At 47.0% G+C, this 19,406-nt stretch overlaps 1 long non-coding RNA gene across 1 annotated transcript; it reads right to left on the reverse strand.

Moving 5' to 3' along the window:
• Positions 1-4,712: 4,712 nt before the first annotated feature.
• Positions 4,713-9,258, reverse strand: LOC136791355 (uncharacterized). The gene is made up of 2 exons (XR_010833169.1): positions 8,009-9,258; positions 4,713-4,905 (listed from the first exon to the last, which is right to left on the reverse strand). It is a non-coding gene; the product is annotated as an uncharacterized lncRNA (long non-coding RNA).
• Between the last annotated feature and the right edge of the window lie 10,148 nt (positions 9,259-19,406).

Below are 19,406 nucleotides of genomic sequence, written 5' to 3' on the forward strand. Positions count from 1 at the left end.
ATCCGGCCCCAACCCTGACAAAAAGCCCCTGCACGTCCGGCCCCAACCCTGGAGAAAAGCCCCTTCCCCTCCATCCACAACCGTGATAAAAATCCCCTTCCCCTCCATCCACAACCCTGAGAAAAAGTCTCTTCCCCTCCGACCCCAACTCTGAGAAAAAGCCCCTTCCCCTCCGACCCCAACTCTGAGAAAAAGCCCCAACCCTGAAGAAAAGCCACCTCCCCTCCTAACAAAAACCTCAGGAAAAGCCCCTTCAACTCCGGCTCCAACACTGACAAAAACCCTTTCCCCTCCGCCCGCAACACTGAGGAAAAACCCCAACCCTGAGGAAAAGCCCCTGCGCGTCCGGCCCCAACCCTGAGGAAAAGCCCCTGCGCGTCCGGCCCCAACCCTGAGGAAAAGTCCCTTCCCCTCCAGGCCCCAGCCCTGACTAAAAGCCCCTTCCCCTCCAGGCACCAGCCCTGAGGAAAAGCCCCTTCCCCTCCAGGCCCCAGCCCTGAGGAAAAGCCCCTTCCCCTCCGGCTGCAACCCTGATAACAAGCCCCTTCCCCTCTGGCCGCAACCATTAAAAAAGTTCCAACCCTAAAAAGAAGCCCACTCCCCACAGGCCTCAACCCTGAGGAAAAGGCCCTTCGGGTCCGGCCACAACCCTGAGGAAAAGGCCCTTCGGGTCCGGCCTCAACCCGGAGGAAAAGGCCCTTCAGGTCCGGCCTCAACCCTGAGGAAGAGGCCCTTCCACCCTGCTCCCATTGCTTAGGAAATATCCCCTCCCCTTTGGCCCCAACCCTGAGGAAAAGCCCCTTCCCCTCCGGCCCCAACCCTGAAGAAAAGCCCCTTCCACCTTACCTGCAACCCTGAGGAAAATCCCATTCCCATCTGGTCCCATTGCTTAGGAGATGTCCCTTCCCTTTCGGCCCCAACCCTGAGGAAAAGGCCCTTCCCATGAGGCCCCAATCCTCAGGAAAAGGCCCTTCCCATGAGGCCCCAATCCTGAGGAAAAGCCCCAACCCTGAGGAAAAGCCACATCCACTCATGCCAAAAACCTGAGGAAAAGCCCCTTCCACTCCGGCCCCAACCCTGACGAAAAGCCCTTCCCCACCGGCCCCAACCCTCAGGAAAAGCCCCTTCCCCTTCAGCCCCAAGCCTCAGAAAAGGCCCCAACCCTGAAGAAAAGCCCCTTCCCCTCCGGCCCCAACCCTCCGAAAAAGCCCCTTCCCCTCGGGCCACAACCCTGAGGAAATGCCCCTGTGCGTCCGGCCCCAACCCTTAGAAAAAGCCCCTGCACGTCTGGCCCCAACCCTCAGGAAAAGCCCCTTCCCCTCCCGGCCCCAACCCTGGAGAAAAGCCCCTTCCCCTCCCGGCCCCAACCCTGACGAATAGCCCCTTCCCCTCCATCCACAATCCTGATAAAAATCCCCTTCCACTCCAGCCACAACCCTGAGAAAAAGCCCCTTCCTCTCCGACCCAAACCCTGAGAAAAAGCCCCTTCCCCTCCGACCCCAACTCTGAGAAAAAGCCCCTTCCCCTCCGACCCCAACTCTGAGAAAAAGCCCCAACCCTGAAGAAAAGCCACCTCCCCTCCTGCCAAAAACCTCAGGAAAAGCCCCTTCAACTCCGGCCCGAACCCTGACAAAAACCCCTTCCCCTCTGGCCGCGACACTGAGGAAAAACCCCAACAGTGACGAAAGGGCCCCTTCCCCTCCCGGCGGCAACCCTGAGGAAAAGGCCCCTTTCCCTCAGGGTCGGCAACCCTGAGGAAAAGGCCCTTCCTCTTTCTCTGCAACCCTGAGGAAAAGCCCCTTCCCCTCTGGCCGCAACCCTGAGGAAAAGTCCCAACCCTAAAAAGAAGCCCCTTCCGCGTCGGGCCCCAGGCCTGCGGAAAAGGCCCCTTCCGCATCGGGCCCCAGGCCTGCGGAAAAGGCCCCTGCGCGTCAGGCCCCAGGCCTGCGGAAAAGGCCCCTTCCACATCGGGCCCCAGGCCTGCGGAAAAGGCCCCTTCCGCGTCGGGCCCCAGGCCTGCGGAAAAGGCCCCTTCCGCGTCGGGCCCCAGGCCTGCGGAAAAGCCCCTTCCCCTATGGCTGCAACCCTGAGGAAAAGCCCCTTTCCCTCTGGTCCCATAGCTTAGGAAAAGCCCCTTCCGCTTTAGCCCGAACCATGAGGAAAAGCCCCTTCCCTTCCAGCCCCAAACCCAGTGGAAAAAACATTTGCCATCCTGTCCCAACCCTGAGGAGAAGTCCCTTCCCCTCCGGCCCCAAGCCTGAGGAAAAGGCCCTTACCCTATGTCCCCAACACTGAGGAAAATTCCAAACCCTAAGGAAAATGCCCCCTCCCCTCCGAACCCAAGCCTGAGGAAAAGCCCCATCAACTCCGGACCCAACCCTAAGGAAAATCCCCAAGCCCTGAGGAAAAGCCCCTTCCCCTCTAGGCCCAAGCCCTGAGGAAAAGCCCCTTCCCCTCTAGGCCCAAGCCCTGAGGAAAAGCCCCTTCCCCTCCAGGCCCAAGCCCTGAGGAAAAGCCCCTTCCCCTCCAGGCCCAAGCCCTGAGGAAAAGCCCCTTCCCCTCCCGGCCCCAAGCCCTGAGGAAAAGCCCCTTCCCCTCTGTTATAAGTGAGACCATACAAATTTCTTGGTCTATCAGAAATATTTTATTAAGTAAGCAAGCAGGCACAAGCAAAACAGCGCTGGGCGGCTGGGGAGTCTCCGCTCCACCACAGCACGCAACTTTCCCTTTTCAGTGTCGCCGTTTTATAGCATCCAAGTTTCAGCTTGTCAGGACTTGTTGAACCTTCTGAAGCTGCGCAGTTCGTTGTTGGGGGTCGTTGTTTTTCTTTCAATGATCATGCGTTGTGCTCGTGTTCAAGGGGGAGGGTAGTGAAGCGGGAAACAGTATTTCACAGAGTCTTTGTTTTACCAAGGATGTTTATCCAACACCCCCTCCCCACTATCTACTTGCTTAGTCTTCCCCCTTAACAAGGTCGAAGATTGCAAAACCTTATCTTCTCAGCAGATTCTCTGAATTCCTTTTAAAGACAATGAACAAACACCCGCTAATTTATCACAATCCCTCCTTTTTCTTTTTCTAACATATTTTGTTCATTGATGAATTTTTGAAGCACTTGTTTGCTCAATATTAAAGTTTCTGCGTCATCCTCCTCCTGTTCAAGAGATTCATATTTCGCACGCACAAGCATAAGGTGAGCTGCCTCTAATCGTTTTTTTTACAATCGCGATTATTCGATTGAATATACATGGTCCAAAAGTTAGTGTTAATATGAGCAGCAACAAAGGTCCTGCTATAGTTGATAGCAGTGTAGTGAGCCAAAGTGAGTAATTAAACCAGGATTCATACCAATTCTGGTGGGCTTCATTTTCTATTTTTCGTTTTTCTAGCCCTTCTCTCAATTTAGTCATTGTATCCCTTACTACTCCAGTATGATCTGCATATACACAACACTCCTCTCGTAGGGCTGCACACAGTCCTCCTTGTTGTAGAAAAATCAGATCTAATCCCCTACGATTTTGTCGTACAGATTTCTCTAAAGCTGATATAGATTGCTCGATACGGGCCAAATCCTCATCTACAGCAATGCGTAGAGAGGTAAATTCTTGGCTTTGTTTTACTAGAGAGGTAATTCCAGTTCCGGCTCCTGCAGCCCCCAGAATCATCAGTGGCTAAAGTAACAGCCGTAATAGGCTCTCTCTTCCTTAAGTGTTTTTTTTTTTTGCCATAGCATGTTGGATGTACATATACTCCTCAGAATGGTAAAGAATCCTAGGTATAATTACTACCTGTACACAAAAATCATGAGACGAGTTAAACAATTTCAAAGATAAGCATGGAGTTACCCCCAGAGACGAACATACCCATCTGGTGTTATCTGCTGGTATTAACCATTTTTCTTTGTCTAATTGTGTAACATTTTCTGTAATATTGCATAGATGGAACTTCTCACCAGGGACCGTGCCTACGCACCTGCCATTCCCAGTTACTTCCGTTAACGTTATTCCTACATCCCTTCCCCAATTGCATTGTGGGGGATCGGTTTCGTTTGAATGGGTGGTTTCTCCCAGATCCCCAATGGCGTCGTAATATGAGGGCCTTATATCAAGACATAACCAGCAAGGTCTAGGCACGTCTGGATTTGGTTGATTCAACAACTGATAACTAGCATTCATGATTCTCCATATGTTATTCCCGGTCACCCCTTCATTTCTAATCCCGTACTCCGGGTTTACTGATTTATTAGCAACCTCCAGTGGTTTAGGGCTATTAGGAGTTAGCATTCTAAAAGCTTGTGTAGGCTGAATCCTCAAAACACTCCCCGACAGTTTCTGATTTGGTCCCACCCGTTGGGGACTCTTAGTCTCTTCCTTCTTTATATAGATGATGCCTCCCCTATCAGTCCCCCAGCAGTAGTTATCTGCTGAACAACATGGTGATCTTCCCATCTAATCAGGCTCCATTTAAAAGGTTTGTGAGGGTGCGCAGACCCAGGAACAGTGTAAACAATCGTACCCATTACTATGTATCGCAAAAAAAATGGCTAGGGCCCATTTTCCAGAGTTCTTTACCTGGCCACGTAAGTCCCCACCGTTTCACTCTCTGCCTCGCTTGTCAGTTCGGTTGCAGCGAACTACAAGGTGCAGGTTCTTCTCGGCAGCAGCAGTGTTCTTCAGGGGAGTTTCTCAGGTAACCACGACCTTTTTCTGATCAAACAGGGTCCCCTCTCCTCCTTTTTTTTTTTTTTTACGATACATAGACAGTTGGACCATACTTATCGAGTTCGTTTCAACGTGAGCTTTAAGTCATCAGGGCCTGCGACCGCTTCCCATTTGCTTTTCTGGATCGGTCCTTTCACGCGACTGGCATGCGTTCACCCCTTCTCAGCCATCCGGATAGCTGTCTCTGTGATAAGTAAAACAACATAGGGGCCTCCCCACCGTGGTGTTAAAGACATTTCTTTCCATGTCTTAATTAGAACCCTATCTCCAGGTTGTATCCTATGGATTGCTATATCTAGCCACCAAGCCTTTCGCTTGCAACTCCCTCCGTTGATTCATAAGCTGTATTAAATAAGGTTTTAATTGGATATCCTGTACCTGGGGTTAATCAGATGGCATCTCTAAATCATAAGGCATACCATACAGCCTTTCAAAAGGTGAGGTTCCGACATCGGCTCGGGGCTATGTCCGGATATTCAATAGTGCAAGCGGTAAACATTTCACCCAGGAGGTTTTAGTCTCTATCATAAGCTTTGTTAGTTGCTTTTTAATTTCACCATTCATTCGTTCTACCTTTCCTGAACTCTGAGGATGCCAGGGAGTGTGATATTACCATTTAATTCCCAGAGCCTTCATCGTGTCTTGGGATACCTTTGACACAAAGTGTGGGCCTCGATCAGAGTCAATTGCTTCTATTACCCTGTATCTGGGTATGATGCTTTCTAATAATATCTTTACCACGGTTTGAGTTGTGGCCCTTGCCGTAGAGAATGCTTCAACAAAGTTTGTGAGGTGGTCTACAATAACTAATAAGTATCTATATCGCCCCGTTTTTGGAAGTTCAGTAAAATCTAATTGAATCTTTGCAAAAGGTCAATGTGCCAATTCTCGTCCTCCTCCCGGGACCCTTTTTCTCATGTGTTGAGCATTTACCTTCCGACAAGTTATGCAATCATTTACGATCCTCTTTGCTATATTATAAATCCCTATACACATATAATATGTGGCAAATTGATCCACCAACGCCTGAGTACCCCAGTGCGTCTGTTCATGAAATCTCCGTAGCACCCTCATAGCTACTGATTTTGGTAACACTTCCCGTCCATCAGGCAGTACCCATTTCCCTTTATCGTTTTGGTTTTTTTTTGTTTTTTTTTTTTTTTTTGAACCCCCATTTGTGTCATCTTGTCTTCTTCTGTAATAGTAAAACAGAGTAAGGGGAGGGGAATGGGTCCATTCGACCACAGGGAGTTAGTCAGCCCGCACTTGTAGCAGTTTTTATAAGGCGGGCTTTCTTCCGCAGAACATTTGCATTCAATCCCATCAACTCCCCATTCACTCCAGCAATCATAACATGGAAATTCCTTTAAGTCTTTCCCACAGTATTAAGTATTATATTAAGCATTATTATATTATTAATTATTATATTAATTACTATATATTAAGTATAAGTATTAAGTATTTCCCACAGTCTGGGCAATCTTCCCTCGTTCTTATAATTCTTATACTCATTAATGCTGCCCTTTTTGCCTCCTGATCTCCTAGATTATTACCCCTAACCTGAGGAGTGAGGCCTTTTTGATGCCCTTTTATATGTACTACGGCAACTTCTTTGGGCTCTCTGATAGCTTGTAAAACCTGGGTAATCAATTCCTGATGTATTAAATCCTTTCCTTGTGAATTGATGAGCCCCCTTTCTTCCCATATTTTACCAAATGTATGTACTATCCCATAAGCATATTTTGAATCTGTATATATTGTACTGCTTTTATTTTTCAACAATTTTAGGGCCCGCAATATGGCATATAGCTCGCAAGCTTGGGCAGACCAGCTAGGACTCAAAGGTCCAGATTCCACTATCTCAAATGTTTTCCCGTTTACTAACGCGTATCCTGATTTTTGCTTTCCCTCGACTACTCTCGAGGAACCATCCACATATATCTGTTCACCGATGGGTAATTCCACCTCCTCTAGATCAGGTCTCAATTTCGTTTGCTCTTCTATATTTCGGAGGCAATCATGTCCTAAGGAGTCATTTGGTTCCCCATAAAGAAATTGAGCAGGGTTCTGTAGGGAGGTTGTTCCTAATGTTAATTTTGGAGAGGAAATCAAAATTCCTTCATATTTTAATAATCTGGCGTCAGTGATCCATTTCTCTGCCTTCTGTTGCAGTACCCCGCATATATTGTGTAGAGATATTACTTTGATTTCCCCCCCAAAAGTGATCTTCTGTGCTTCTTCCACTAACAAGGCAGCAGCTACCACTACCTGCAAACAGTTTGGCCAACCCCCGCTAACCGGATCCAATAATTTAGACAAATAGGCCACAGGTTTGTTTTTTTACTCCCTGCCCCTTCTTGGGCCAGCACTCTGTATGCCGTGCCTTCTGCGCTGTTCACAAAAAAAAACAAAACAGCCTCCTTAAATCTGGTAAGCTTAACACTGGGGGGGGTGTACTAGTTCCTCCTTTAACTTGTTCAGTCGTTCCTCATCTTCTTTTGTCCATTTGAGTAATCCATCCTTATTCAGCTTGTTATATAAAAATTTAACCTTTCCACTATAATCTTCTATCCGTTGTCTACAGTATCCGGTCAACCCTAACAGTTGCCGTACCTGCCTTTTAGTTCGCGGGGACACTAAAGCCAATATTCCACTGATTCTGCCTGGGTCTAACTTCTTAGTCCCCTTACTTAACTGGTGACCCAGGTACTTTATCTCTTGCTCCACAATTTGTAATTTTGCCCCTCCTTTTTCTTTTAAAGGGTACAGAGAGTACAGATTAACTCGATTCTCTGAGCCAATCCAAAGGCTCGCATATTAGCTCTCCTCTAAACAAAAAGGTTCCTTTGTATTTACATAAATGTTTAAGGCTTGGCAAACCCAGTCTTCAAACGACCCAAATATGGGCCAATAATTTGCCTACCTCCCCAAACTTCAACACAATAATAAATCATTTTTACTTTATCCTTTCCCCGCCTAAAAGGGGAATCACTCCAATTCTTAATCATTAACCCCAGTGGACTATCTGGGGGAATAGGGGGCAACCTAGCACTAGGCATTACCCCACCCATGGGACCAGAAGGCTTACTCTTCTTCTGTCCCATCTTCCGGAGTGCCTTCACACACACACAGAGCCACTTCCCCCTGGTCGTGGCCCAGTCCCTCGCAGGATGTGGGAACCGCACTACTGAGGGGTCCACACTCACTTCGTCCGCAATTGGACGTCTCACACAGACGCACTCCGGGATCACCAACCCCAACTGAACGGATCACCGGCCTATACTTACCCACCCCATGGGTCTTCGTTCGGTCTTCGTGCACAAAGATTGCTTGGGGTTACCGGTTTTATTTGCTTGTGCCTAATTTTGGGTTCATTGGTGAAGGGCTTGAGCGGGATTTCCCGTTCCCGGGGCCGCCGAAATCGGCGGGGCGCCTCCCCTAGAGGGATTCCCAGTCAATCCGCCTTATCCGAGTCACGGCACCAAATTTGTTATAAGTGAGACCATACAAATTTCTTGGTCTATCAGAAATATTTTATTAATTAAGTAAGCAGGCACAAGCAAAACAGCGCTGGGCGGCTGGGGAGTCTCCGCTCCACCACAGCACGCAACTTTCCCTTTTCAGTGTCGCCGTTTTATAGCATCCAAGTTTCAGCTTGTCAGGACTTGTTGAACCTTCTGAAGCTGCGCAGTTTGTTGTTGGGGGTCGTTGTTTTTCTTTCAATGATCATGCGTTGTGCTCGTGTTCAAGGGGGAGGGTAGTGAAGCGGGAAACAGTATTTCACAGAGTCTTTGTTTTACCAAGGATGTTTATCCAACACCCCCTCCCCACTATCTACTTGCTTAGTCTTCCCCCTTAACAAGGTCATAAATTGCAAAACCTTATCTTCTCAGCAGATTCTCTGAATTCCTTTTAAAGACAATGAACAAACACCCGCTAATTTATCACACCCTCCAGGCCCAAGCCCTGAGGAAAAACCCCTTCCCCTCCAGGCCCAAGCCCTGAGGAAAAACCCCTTCCCCTCCAGGCCCAAGCCCTGAGGAAAAACCCCTTCCCCTCCAGGCCCAAGCCCTGAGGAAAATGCCAAGCCCTGGGGCAAAGGCCCTTCATCTTTGTCTGCAACCATGAGGAAATACCCCTTCCCCGCAGTCCCCAATACTGAGGAAGAAACCCTGTCACTCCGGCCCCAACCATGAGAAAAAAAACCTTCCCCTCCGGGTGTAACCCTGAGGAAAAGGCACACACTTTAGTAAAAGCCCCTTCCCCTGCGGCCCCCAGCCTTGAGCAACGGCCCCTTCCCCTGCGGCCCCCAGCCTTGAGCAACGGCCCCTTCCCCTCCTGCCCCAAACCCGAGTAAAAGCACGTTCATTTCCTACCCATCCCCAAGGAAAACCCCGATTCCATCCGGCCCCAGCCCTGACATAAAACCTCTTCCCCTCTGGCCACAACCCTGAGGAAAAGTCCCAACCCCGAGGAAAAGCCCCTTCCCCTCCGGCCCCAACCCCGAGGAAAGAGCCCCAACCCTATCCCCTACAGCTCCCACCCCTATGCCCTGCAGCATCCACCCGGAGGAACAGCCAACAGCCCCTTCTCCTGCACATTCTCACAGTTTTCACTTAGTGAAAGTAACGATAATGCTACCAGTATCTATCCAAATCTGTTCCTACTTACCACAAGACATCATTTGAGGTCACATTAAGGCACCTTTTTCACACAGTCTGTTGTTCAATCTTAACAAATACTTAAGAACATTTTTCAAAGTCAGGCTTACCCATAAGCACTTGACCTTCTGAGTTTGTTTGTTTTCTTATTATTGTTATTTTATTTTTAAGGGCTGAAAAGGGAGCTTAGAATCCACATAAGTAATTTCACTGAAAACAGGCAAGGTGAAGGAAGTACTCAAACTCCTCAACATTAAACAACTGTAGAACCCAGGAACACTTACCTGCCAGCTTCTGAATTTGAGTCACTCACGAACTACTTCACAGTGAAGCCGTACCACTAGGGTTTTACTGTACTGAGAAGGCACCATCAACATAGCTAGCTCCTAGAGTCACTAAAACTATTTCACAGGGATGGTAGAAAACATGAAGAAAAAGCAGCCTCTTGGGGAACACTGAGTCCATTTCACCACAGTAGAAAAGCACCCTAGATAACCCGAGCCTCCAGCTCCCCTGGGGAGGCAATTCCCCACAAGTCCTCATGATTCCTATAGAGCAAAGGTCAAATGATCCACACCTAGCAGATTTCACTTAACAAGGGTGGAGCCAAGAGACCTGGTGGAATAGGCTCATCTACCTGGCTTCAGTCTTTTAAGGTCAATCACTCCTTATCACTAATAGAAATAGCCTGAGTTGGGGCTTAGTGGTTAGAGTTGACCTAATGAATTAACTACAAAAGGTGCACAAGGGCCCTATTTCTGTTAGTCATTCTGTGAGGAAAATTAGTACAGAGCCTGTTAAAATCAATCAATCAATCAATCAATGTATAAATATATAGAAGAAATAAAAGAAAAAAGAAAATGACCTTAAAGGCAAAATTGCTATTATAGATTTTCATCTGTCTAGTCACGGCAGATAAAGAATATAGCAATCAGAATTACTTTTCTTGACATTAATGTTATTTAAATTTGCTTTTCTGAGATCTCTTCTTTATGTAGGACTTTTCAAAATCTAGCCCCGTGACCTCTGACTACACTATTTACTTTGGCTGCATATAAACTCTCACGTATAAATGCCAGGATCTGGATCCTCACTCACTATTCAGGTCAAGGACTGGGCTGAAGGTTTGGGCTTTAATTTGGTTACATGCTTACATTGCTGTTTCCTGGCATGTCATGGCAAGAAGATTAGCTGGCTTGGGGGAGCTTATGTACACGTGGCTTTTAGGCTGCAGCCAAAGCGTTCCTCTAGATCTGGAAGTCTGAAGAGGGTTGCAGTCTCCAAGCTCAAATACAACCACACATTAGTCTGGCACAACTGATTTTTGTGTTCCTTGCACTAGCTGTTTCTTCACCTCCTCTTCAGAGACAAGGACACACGTCTCTTTCGTGCTCCTTTGTTAGTAAACAAACCAGGAGAGATTAAAGCCTCTTTCTTCAAGTCAGTAAGATACTGGGCTACAAAGATGGTGAAGGGCCTAGAGGGGAAGACATATGAGGAGCGGCTGAGGTCACTTGGCCTGTTCAGCCTGGAAAAGAGGAGGCTGAGGGGAGACCTCATCGCAGTCTACAGCTTCCTCACGAGGGGGAGTGGAGGGGCAGGCACCGATCTATTCTCTTTAGTCACCAGTGATAGGACCCACAGGAATGGTGTTAAGCTGAGGCAGGGGAGGTTTAGGCTACACATCAGGAAGAGGTTCTTCACTGGGAGGGTGGTCGCCCACTGGAACAGGCTCCCCAGGGAAGTAGTCACTGCACCAAGCCTGCCAGAGTTTAAGAAGCGTTTTGACTGTGCATTTAGTCACATGGTCTGAATTTTGGGGTAGACCTGTGTGGTGCCAGGAGCTGGCCTGATGATCCTTACGGGACCATTCCAACTCAGGCTATTCTATGATTCTATATCTGCCTTTGGTTTCAGCGAGAATTCAGGACCTCACAACTGAAGTTTCTTCTGGATGGTGTTTCTTCTGAATAGGATAATTTAATTTCCCTTTTGAAGACTTACAAGGATGTAGTAACAAAAGCAAAGGCCTAAAACAGTACCTGAAGCATAGGCTACTTTTCAGCCTGCAGCAGACTATAGGTATGATATTATCATTTCAGACAACTATGATCTACATTATGTGAAGTGTTCTGGCATGCTTACAATCTGCCAAAGGCCAGAAAAGGGGACCTTCATTTTAAGACTATATGGAAAAGAAAAAAAAAAAACAACAACAACAGAGAAGAAACTTTTCCTTCACCTCAGTTTTATTATTTTGTGACTCCTTCAGGTGTCCACAAGGAATTCTGCCCCTCTCCCCACCCCCACCAAAAAAAAAAAAATAGAAACTGTGGCATAGAGGTATAATCTCAGTTCACGCCAGAGGACATTCTTCTCACTGAAGTACAGTTAAGCCCCACAAAGTGCCAAAAAGCCTACGAAAAAGTAATGTATTTACAAGTTAGTTTTACATGTTGGCATTATTTACTTGTCCGGTCTTGCAGTCAGGGCTTGATCTATCTTGGGGGGAGGGGGGAACATGTAATGCCATGCAAGGTTGTTTGGTTGTATGACTGACAACATGACTTAAAAATTTTGAACTGGTTGTATAGAAGCAAAATACAGAAGAGTACACTAGGAAAACGTAGAAACTACCTGTTGCTTCTCAGCTGTAAAGTTAAAAGGTGTAAGCATCTGTTAAGGTGTAAGAAAAAGTGTAATCAGCTGTTTGAGCACAATTCTTACGTATACATGAACATTTTCCTCTCCAATTTCCAACTTGGAGTGCAACATTTTTCGTCATACTCTTAGATCAGGATTCTGATTCTAACACTGGTTCCTAGTATAAATTTCCAGAGAAGAGAGAAGCAAACCAATCCTGACTGCTTTGAATCTAACTTTGAATCCTGACTGCTTTGCTCCGAACAGATTGGAGAGCTGGGCGATCACCAACCTCATGAAGTTTAACAAAAGCAAGTGCCGGGTCCTGCACCTGGGATGGGGCAACCCTGGCTATACGTACAGACTGGGCAACGAGACGCTGGAGAGCAGCCCCGCAGAGAGGGGTCTGGGGGTTGTGGTTGACAGCAAGTTGAATATGAGCCAGCAGTGTGCCCTGGCAGCCAGGAGGGCCAACCGTATCCTGGGATGCAGCAAGCACGGCATTGCTAGTCGGTTGAGGGAAGTGATTGTCCCGCTCTACTCTGCTCTGGTGCGGCCTCAGCTCGAGTACTGTGTGCAGTTCTGGGTACCACAGTGCAGAAAGGACATTAAACTGTTGGAGAGTGTCCAGAGGAGGGCGATGAAGATGGTGAAGGGCCTAGAGGGGAAGACATATGAGGAGCGGCTGAGGTACACTGGGCCTGTTCAGCCTGGAGAAGAGGAGGCTGAGGGGGGACCTCATCGCAGTCTACAACTTCCTCGCAAGGGGGAGTGGAGATGCAGGTGACCTATTCTCCATTATCACCAGTGACAGGACCCGTGGGAACAGTGTTAAGCTGAGGCAGGCGAAGTTTAGGCTGGACATCAGGAAGAGGTTCTTCACCAAGAGGGTGGTCACACACTGGAACAAGCTCCCCAGGGAAGGAGTCACTGCACCAAGCCTGTCTGAATTTAAGAAGAGATTGGACTGTGCACTTAGTCACATGGTCTAAACTTTTGGGTAGACCTGTGCGGTGCCAGGAGTTGGACTTGATGATCCTTATGGGTCCCTTCCAACTCGGGATATTCTACGATTCTATGATTCTATGAATGAGATGGAGACAGGAAACAAATGTAAATGAAGAAAATAAACCTGTAGGAATGTTTTCAAACAACTGTCATTGTCTAAAAGCTTTAAATTGCTTGAATCCTTGAAAGTTAATTAATGTAAACTCAGGTTGTGTCACTGAATTTGAAGTAGTAAGATAGATTTGCACCACTGCAGAGCCTCAGTCACAGTTGAAATTGGCACTGCCTCTAACTTTACAAGAAAGAAAGAGAAAAGCACATCTTTCTACCTTGTCTGCTGCTGGCAGACCTAGAGAAAAAAAAAAAAAAAACAAAAGTTGTTAAATTAAAAAGTAATGTTTTTTTAGGACATTTCACCAAATATGTAATATTGAGTAGTAACCAGACAACAAATGAAAGAGAAGATGAAAGAGTAGAAGGTACTTGCATGGCCTTGATTCACAGGGCAATTGACAACAACCTCAATCTGCAATGATTTATAAGTGCCTTACACCATTCACCCTTGAGACAGAAAAATGGGATTCCCATATTATGTAAGGGGAGTGCAATCCCTCTCAAAATACGAGAGTCTGGGCTACGCGACTGAGTACTGAAAATCTTAAGACTAGGCAGCACCGAAGTCAACTGAGAAGGGAGGATGAGTCTCTCTGGATGTTCATGTACCAGAAAGGAAACTCAGATTTTAGCCCTAAGCAACTATTTTTAGAGACAGGCTGGGAAGCCATTCTTTTCAAGCCAGGGACCATTTCAGCATCCTCAAAGCCAAAGAAACAGTTGACAGCTCTGTCGAATCGTGTTCCTGGCAAAAAAGATCTGGGAACAAGGTCTTGGTACAAGCTCTGGGGACCAGGTCTGGGGACCAGGTTTGCAGACCAGGTCTGGGGAACAGATCTGAGGACCAGATCTGGGGAACAGCCCTGGGGACCAGCTCTGGGAACCAGCCTGGGAGACCAACTCTATGGAGCAGGTGTGGGAACCAGTTCTGGGGACCAGCTCTGGGGACCAGATGTTGGGAGCAGAGCTGGGGACCAGGTGTGGGGACCAGTTCTCTTGACAAGGTCTGGGAGAGCAGATCTGCGGTCTAGATATGCGGATCATCTCTGGGTACCAGTTCTGGTGTCTGGATCTGGGAACCAGCTCTGGGGACCAGCCCTGGGGACCAGCCCTGGGGTCTAACCCTAACCCTAACCCTAACCCTAACCCTAACCCTAACCCTAACCCTAACCTTAACCCTAACCCTAATTAGGACCCTAAAAACCACATACAGAACCACTTTCTCCCACCAAAAAGTGCTCCCAACGGAAGCCTTTGGGTACACCTGAAGTCCCTTGGGGAGCCTTTACACAACCCCACACACAACAGGACTCTGCGCCTTCTCTCTTTCCAAACAACCCTAAACGTAACCCTAACCAGAACACTGAGCCGAACCCTAATTAGGACCCTAAAAAACACGTACGGTGTACATACACGTACCCCTAAGCTGGGGTCTGACCCTAACCCTAACCCCTAACAGCTATGGGGACCCTAACCCTAACCTTACAGCCTAACCCCAACAGAGCTAACCCTAACCCTAACGGAGCTAAACCTGACCCTAACCTAACCCCTAACCCTAAGTGGCAGATAACCCTTACCCTAAAAACCCTGAAACACTAAAACCTTAAACCTAAAAACCTTAAAATCCTAAAAACCTTAAAACCCTAACCCTAAAAACCATAAACACTAACCCTACGGCCCTAACGCTAAAAACCTTTAAACCCTAGCCTTAAAACCCTAAACCTACATACCTTAAAACCCTAAAAACCTAACCCTAAAACCCTAACCTTAAAAACCTTAAAACCTGAACCCTAAAAACCTTAAAACCTTAACCCTAAAACCATTAAACCCTAACCCTAAAACCATAACCCTGAAAACCTTAAAACCCTAACCTTAAAAACCTTAAAACCCTAACCCTAAAAACTTTAATAGCCTAAAACCTTAAAAGCCTTGAAATGCCGAAGCAAAGTGTCTTTCCAAGACTTGTTTTGGAGAATTATAAGCAGATATTCTTTATTAACAGCGCTGGGTACATGGGGGATAATTTCACCGAACACATACACCTAAGCAAGACAATGAGTACTTATTTATGGTACGGTGATATACATATGCATGCAATTTTCCAAGAAAGAACAAAATTTATGTTAATGGTTTCTCAGAACTAATTCGCATATTGTTCCTCCTACTTTCACATGCACAGTACTTTCTGGTGGTCCCACTTTGAGGTCTTTCTGATGAAGGCTATCAGTCTTCTTCACCTTATACTTTTCTCCTTTTAGTTTTCTGCATGCTCTGTCACTGTTTACCACTTCAGCAGTTTTGCTTTTTTTTCAAACTAAGATAATTCAATTGTTTGAGTTCTATTTTGGGCACTGTGTTCCTTCTTCAGCCCTGATTCTGTAGCTAGAGATGAGTCTTATTGTGCAAGGCCAATACAACAGTTTAACAATTTCAGCAATCCCTTCAGCTTATATTTTCTATTTTATACTCATTGTTTCACCCTAAAACCCTAACACCCTAAAACCCTAACACCCTAACTCTAGAACGTAAAAACCCTAACAACCTATAACCTTGATGCCCTAAAACCCCAACGCCCTCACCCTAAAATCCTAATTCCCCTAAACCCTAATAACTCTAACCCTGTTGGTAATAGAAGATGAAATATACAATATTGCTTAATATGTGTTACGTTTGCGATGTACTGATCCGGGGCTGCGCTTGGAAGATACAAAATATATGTGCAAGGATAGCATGACAGAATGCACCGATTCATGAGGAGGAGTAAGGAGGAGGACTAAAAGAATGCCCAATTTGCAAGACATCTAGATAACAGGGGCCTCTCGGACCCCAGGAACTGGATCAAACCAACCTTGCGGTTTGAACTGAGACCAAGGGCTCAGAGAGCATGCATAAGAAGAAGAGGTTAAAAACTTCAACTCTGATGAAGACATCTTACTTCATCCCGACAACCACCCAGACGACCACCAGAGAGTAGTACACAAGCGCAGAAGGACTGATATGATAATTAGCATACAAAGCAGGGCTAGGCAGAGCTAGGAAATGAATATGCATAGATGTGTTGTGAAACTTAGTGCATATGTAGTATTTTAGGAGATAAAAGAGAACTGAGTGAACAAATCGGACCAAGTTAGATTTGGGCAGGCATGCCCCTAACTTCCGGCGCCTGATAAAGTACCTTCATATAATCACTTTGTGGATTATGTGTCTTCATGAACGCCAACAACCCCACCCCTAACCCTTAACCTCAACCTCCTAATGCTAATGTCACTGACCGTAGTCTCAACCCCAAACTGCCCCAAACCACGAACAAGGAACAGGCCCCAAACCCCAAACAAGGAACAAAGAAACAAATGCACAATATACACGATGCTTAAAACTACAGTAAAGCCCCAAACCCTGGAAACAGGCCCCAAACACTACAGACAGACCCCAAATGTTACAGAAAAGCCCCAACCCCAGATGCAGGCCGCAAACCAAGGACGCAGGCCCCAAACACTAGACAGTCTGCAAAACCCTGGACGCAGGCCCCAAACGTCTACAGACAGGTCCCAACACTACAGAACACCCCAAATCCCAGACGCAGGCCAAAAGGGCTAAAGACAGGCCCCAAACACTACAGTCAGGCACCAAACCCAGGATGCAGGCCCCAAAGCTCAGATGCAGGCACCAGATCCCAGATGAAGGCTCCAAAAGCTACAGACAGGCTGCAAAAGTCCAGACACAGGCCGCAAACACTACAGACAGGCACTGAACACTACAGACAGACCTGAACCCCAGATGCAGGCCCCAAATGCTAAATACAGGCCCCAAATGCCCAAGATGCAAGCCATAAAACCCACATGCAGCTCCAAGGACTCCAGATGGGCCCCAACATCCAAACACAGACCCCAAACATTAAATTAAGGCCCAAAAGGTATTGACATAGGCGCCAAATGCTATATAGCGGCATGAAAGCACAGATGGAGGCCGTAGATGCTCAAGACACAGACACAACTTGGCTTTATAGATTGTTGGAAAGCAGACTTCATCCTCAACAAAGCATACACAGGCTACACTGTATGGGGCTTCAAGTCCCTCTTCACCTGCAGAAATAGACTGACGTTATGCACTGCCATGTGCATGATGCAGTGAAAACTCAATAACCAAAGTTATTAAACACATTAAGCGGGTATTCTTTATTACAGCACCGGGTGTGGGGGAGATCACTCTGCCTAACACACACACACCATGGGTGTTTATAGTAATTTGATATATACATATTCATCTCACTTCCCCGTAAGTCACTTGCATATTCATTAAGTATCTGAAGAATTATTGACATAGGTTCCCACCCTTATTTGCATGCATTTTAGAGTCCTCGGGTGGTTGTCTGGTGTACTCTGGTGGTCTTTTGATGAAGGCCAGAAGTCTTCCTCACTGCTAAACTTCTGACCCTTCCTTTCTATTACAGACTTCAGCAGTCCAAGCCAGTTCTTGCTTGTTTTATTATCTGTGTGTATGAAGTCTTTTCTTCCCTTATCTTTTAGTGTTGTCCCATCCTCATACTCCCTGCCTCAGTCATGTCCTTGTGGTTGATATACAGCATACTCCCTGGGTTAGCTAAAACCTGCAAAATCTAAATGCTTTCCCTTGTTCCCTGTCCCATGCAGACTTTATCTGCTACATCACCCTTCCCAGAAGCTATGCGGCAATTATAAAAGACCAATTCTAAAGACTGATGTCACATCCCACCCACAGCACCTGGTGAACAAAAGAGAAAGCAACTGCAGTGCTTGGAAGTGCTGCAGCACATGCCGTTCCTTGCTGCTCTCTGGCCTCGCCTCAAATCCTCAGCAACATCAGTTGAGAGCCTGTCATGCCACCTGCAAAACAAGAGGGAGACCCTTCTCACCTTGCACTACTCAGCCATTCTGCTCCAACCTAGCTGACGACCAGCCCACCTTCTCACACTGCTCTTCAGTGTGCAGTGTGACCCTCCAAGGCTGTGTGAGACACCTGCCAAAGAGGAAGAAAAGCACAGGATGAGGTAGCAGCCAAAGCCACAGCACCCCTAGCACAGTTACTCTCATCCACTCCCTTACCGCAGCTGCTCACCTGCCCCCGAGGCAGATGATTCTATCTGCCCTCATAAGCCAGCTACAGCACTCCTAAAACGCAAACAGGATTTTTACTGTATTTTATGTAGTAAAGGAACTGCAGTGACAACAGCACCCCAAAAAATAACTGCTACATCTGTTCATCACTCACCTTGCCAGAGGCAGCTCAGGTCATGACATCCCATGTTGGATGCTGCATTTCAGCTTTAACAAAAAAAAAAAAAAAAAAGAGAAAGGAAGATAATCATTCCTCTGCCAGCATTAGCACCCATCCCTCAACACCACAAGTGACCCCATTTTTAATTTTATCGTTTCAAAACAGCAGCCCTCTTGCCTCGGCACCCCTGCAGAGATGGTTTCAAAAAATAAAATAAATTAAACGGAATCAGGCTGGCAATGCAAGAGCAGCGCAGTCAAAGCTACAGTCGGGGAGAAGAGCAGAGCTCTGGCACTCTGGCGAGGCTAGCTACAGTACAATTTGCATAGGGTCAGGGTCCTGTAAAAAGCGAACAGAGAACACATCAGGAAGCAGTAAATTAATTACACCCAAACCATCTGGCCAGGTCCCGGCCTGGACACACCACAGGGAAAGAACAAGCCGTGGTGTTCAACGGAACCCTAGCACCGCCAAAACACTACAGCACAGCAAGGCTTGCCCTTGGCAAAACACTTCTTGGCCTTTTGCTGCAGTGCACTTTGCCCGGGGCAGGGGTGGGGGTCTGTTTAGGGTGTAGGTTTTCAGAAGCGACAAAGCTCAGAGTCCTGTTGTGTGGGGGATTGTATTAAGGCTGCCAGTTGTGGTCTCCCAAAAGGCTGTCATCATCAGCATTTCCTAGGTAGCTTAGGTAGCTTTAATCTAAGGTTAGGGTGAGTATTAGGGGAGGGCAAGGTTTGGAAGGAAAGTGCAGAGACCTGATGGGAGAGGGGATGCGTAAAGCTTGCTAAATGAATTTCAGGTCTCCTTGATTGCAGTGTAAGGTTCTTGCCACTTTGCCATTAAAAGGTCACAGTCCCAACTTCACAGCAGCACCTGATGTCCACTTCGGAAAGGATGGACTCCTGAAGAAGAGGAGAAGCATTAACAAAAAAGAAAACCAATATATCGGAGAAAATATATTCGCTCTGGCAAGGCCAGAGTGACAAAATCAAAGGTGCAGTCGGGG

The sequence above is a fragment of the Anser cygnoides genome, chromosome 8 (genome assembly GCF_040182565.1).
Source record: "Anser cygnoides isolate HZ-2024a breed goose chromosome 8, Taihu_goose_T2T_genome, whole genome shotgun sequence".
NCBI classification, from domain to species: domain Eukaryota; kingdom Metazoa; phylum Chordata; class Aves; order Anseriformes; family Anatidae; genus Anser; species Anser cygnoides.